This window comes from Semicossyphus pulcher, unplaced genomic scaffold (genome assembly GCF_022749685.1).
Source record: "Semicossyphus pulcher isolate SPU_LCO1_2020_fin unplaced genomic scaffold, fSemPul1.0.p SCAF_9, whole genome shotgun sequence".
NCBI lineage: Eukaryota > Metazoa > Chordata > Actinopteri > Labriformes > Labridae > Semicossyphus > Semicossyphus pulcher.
The window spans coordinates 4,051,006-4,055,535 of NW_027211770.1; positions in this window are offsets into that span (position 1 = coordinate 4,051,006).

Below are 4,530 nucleotides of genomic sequence, written 5' to 3' on the forward strand. Positions count from 1 at the left end.
AAGTACATTTTGTTGTTTTCATTTGTTATTTAAATTATTGTAACTTAAAGTATAGTGAAAATAAATTATGTTTTTCATGTATTAACTGGGATATGCTGAATTCACTGACTTTATTACTACTGCAGACAGTGCTGAGGGGATTGTAAACTATGAGTATTATTTTCTCTATTACATTTCTGGAAAGGAAGTTTTCATATCAGCACATATCGGAAAAAGTTTACTAAGATACCGATATTTCTGTGATAGGCCCATAGCAGCCCAATAATATCAGCACACCTATATTAGTTTAGCTCTTCTCCAGTAAAATCTGAAAGCACAAGATTTATTATATCAATATTCTACATACGGGGGGAATTGTGCTTGTAATACAAAGAGATTCACTCACATTTGCCCCTGTAAAAACTAGGGATGGGTCATAATTTCGAGTAGTCATTAATGTATACAAGAAATAGAAAAGTCCATCTTTAAAACATATTAATCCATTGTTTTTTACCGGCGCCTGGTTGTAATGCAGTAATACCGCCAGACGGTGGCTGTAGGTCGAGGGGGTTCACAAAAACCATTAAAATCATTAGAAATCCATCTCTGGCAATTGTGAGGATCAGCCTATTTCTAAAGACCGATCTATTTCTAAAAACTTGAAAAGTAACCTCAGACTTTCTTATCTAAAGGTAATGTTTTCAACATATAAATATTTTTTAAAGGTATTAGTCTTGTCCTGCTTTGTTACAGAGCTAAAGAGCTGAAGGGGTTTAGTACAGAAGCCGTGAGGGGACATGTATCCATACATCTTTACTCCATTTTCTTGTGATAACAAGTAATTTCTGGTTGTTTTCTCGAGATCTCCACGTATTTATTCCGTACTTTAGTTACATTTGGTGATCTAGATTTCTCTGAGCAACTTTTAAAGCAGCTGAGCAAACACCAGCACGGTCAATCCACAGGATGTATTTATAACTACGTGCAGCAGAGGTTGTTAGTTTCCTCAGTGTGTCATGCACAGTCATGAGGATTAAGTACTTAGCAGAACAGATGCTGATCCTCAGCAGCAGCAGCGTCTTTAAAGTGACATCACATTAAATAATTGGTCTCAGTGAGAAGCTGGGTACCCGAGCAGACCAAAACTATCCCACAGAAACGGTTTCATTATGTCCAAACAATTCCTCCCACATTGTACATGCAAGTATAATAAATACAGACCCAATACATAATAGAGCGATTTCATGTCAGAGCATGGTGAGATGTAGGTAGTGTGAAATACTACGAGGGGTTCAAGTGATCAGCAAGGCAGATTTATTTTTTTTAAAGTATTCAGTCACAAGCATTACACCATCTTGGTCGCTTAAGGAGAATCCTCATAGCATCACTATAAGCTACCTGTAATCTCTGGCAGCTTGTTTTCTTGTTGTTTGTCCACAGGTGTTCAGTATATAGAGGTGTACAGTAAGCTCTGAACAGAGACATCTTTACTGCATCTGTACACATACCAAACCTGTGTGAAAGAATATTTGCTGGTGCAAACGTCTTGCAGCACTGCCTGTTGATATCATCATCATCTGTCATTTGTTCTGTTATAAAATGTCCGAGATATTTGACTATTACAGACAGAAACATGGTTATGGAAATTTCAACCTTTTATCCTCTTTGGTGCAACATATCAAGACCGCACTCTTACCAGCATTATATTTAATATCATGTTCAGCACCATGAACAGAACAAATAGTCAGCAGCTGCTGGAGGCCAGCACTGCTTGGACCAAAGACCACAAGATCATCTGCATACATCAGATGATTCACTCGACTGTTACCAATCATACACCCAGTGTCACTGGCTTTTAACTGCTTAGACAGATCATCAATATAAAGATTACACTATTTCCCCATTTTACTCACATAGTCATAGTCACAAACAATGTGTTTGGACACTCCTCTTTCACACAATTTAACAAACAACTTCCTATGGTTGACACGCTCACAAGCTTTTGAAGCATCAATAAAACACATAAGAACAGATACGTTTTGCCCTCTATACCTGTTTACCATCTCCTTTAAGGCATAGATACACAGATCTGTGCCATGAGTAGCTTTAAAACCAAACTGGTTATCCTTGGAGTTAATAAAATCATTTAAACTGTCTTCAGAATTCTTTCCAGGACCTTCGACAGTATGCCGGCTAAAGCTGTGGGCCTGTAGTTGTCTAGGCTGCAAAGTTTCCCAGCTTTGTCTTTAATAACTGGCAGCAACAGAACATTGAGTCTGGTAATAATCCATGAATCATGAAGCCGGTAAAACCAATAGCCAGGAGGGGAGCGATCCTTGGACTGGTATATTTCAGATGTTCAGCAGTGATATGGTCAAAGCCACAAGCTTTATTATTCGACAGCTTGTTAACTGCTTGGGACACTTCTTGTGACCTAATCACAATAGCATTGTAACAATCAATATTCCCTGCCTTATACACTTCACTTTTTACACAGTTAAATAAAGAACTATAATGCTGTCGCCATAACTTAACATAACGTCTTATTTCCATGCCTGTAGTAAGACTTGCAGTCCTCATACAAAGAACTTACCATATTATTATACATAGCACAGAGATCCCTCCTATGCCCTACATTACAACAGTTAACATTACTACACATGATAGCCTCACTAGGTATATGAATGTAACTAGATTTGTCTGTATGAGCATAATAATATAAGATGTCCTCCTTCGTAAGAGTTGACCAGTCCTGTTGTTTTGCTTTAACACTATTTCTATCTCTGCATAGTGCAGGTAGATGTTCAACATTAATTGACATAGCAAAAGGTACCTGATCAGTCATTGCTGACCCATACAGAATGTTAATACACCTTAGTGAAGCATGTGCATCAGCTGTACTGATACAATGGTCCAGCCATGACGTAGTGTGCCAGGCCTCACTAATGTATGTATAACTGTCAGCAGACAAAAGAATGCTACTTGATAATATTAAATTATTATCTTGACAGAACTGAATCATATGATTAGCAAATATTAGGTTCCTGCCTGAGATATCTGCATTCATATCCCCAATGACATTTACACTAGTAGTGGTATTATCTTGAACAAAGGAATGAATGAAGGCAAGCTTACTTAGATTTTCATCATTCTGATTGCACTCATAGGCTGTATACACATTCATGATAATGAATTCCTTGTCATTATCAGTAAACTGTATGGCAATACACCAGTCAACACCAAGTCTAACATTAAGTCAAGACTCTTTTTCCATAGAATGGCCAGACACATGACAAATAAAACGTTACATTAAATAAATACAGTATTTACAAAAATCTAATATTTTAAATCTTAGAAAATGCAGTAAAGAAAAATGACAAACTTTGCAGCTAGCCCCAAAAACACACACAAACAGGCCTGAAAAACACTTTTCCCCAGTTATACAAAGAACCAAGTTGTTTATCATGTTGGTTAAAAATACTCACATCTGCCTGAGCTGCAGGGTTTGTTGTGCAAGTTAAGAATAGCTCCTACATGTACACAGCGGCTCCCTCTGGGATGTGTAGAGTAGCTGCACAAAGCACTATAAATACATGTGGACTGAAACATTGTAAGTCAGAGTAGTTTAGCCACTTACTGCTGCTGCTGCTCTTTGTCAATACATAGTGCAGAGGAGCACTTAATAATGTTTGTACGACCACTTTTAGTTCTTATTTTTGCCACTGACAGACTCCGTTAACAAATACGGTAACTTACCAGAAACTCACTTTGCAGAACAGAGGAGTTGTTTGTCTGCCACTGCCTTTAGTTACTGTTTTTATGTAAAACAAAAACAAACTAACCGGCTACAGCAGAGCTTTAATTCTTGTGTTCTGTAAAATGACTGTTTTTATCAATGGAGCCTGGTGTGTTTGAAGACAGCGATGTAACACAAAGGTCTATCTCTGTAGGGATCCTTTCCTTAATGTTGTCACACGCTTAGAATTACAATCTGAGCCTGTCAGTGGAAACAACAAGAACTTTTAGTGGACGACCTTTGATCCATCAAGGATTATGTTGCAGCCTGTTTCACTAATGCCGGCCGAACCAATCTACTGGAGTAATTCCAAAGGTTTTTGTTTGTATTAGTCATTTACAACCGAAACATATGTATAAAAAAGGGCCCAGGTTTCATACACACTGTAAGTCCACTCGCGCTGAATGCATTGGTACTAAATTCGGTAGGATGTCAGAAATGGACAGTGGATTACAGCTCGGAGTTGCTCTCTGGACTTTTCTGGACAAGCAAAAAGGAATTAGTAAAAACGTTAGCATCTGTTTCCATCTCTGTCCAAACATGAGAACAGAGGATTGCCTTTTATTTACAACCAGCATGTTACAGAGTACACTGTATTTTTTGCAGGTTTCCTAAAATCAGTGTTCACAGCATGTGTCATGATGGGCGGCCAAACAGCAGCTGATTTCACAGCTTTAAAAGCATCCATCCATGTCTTGTCACAATCAAACCAGCGGGGTCTTCAGATACAGACTGAGTAATCACAGTTTGTGCTC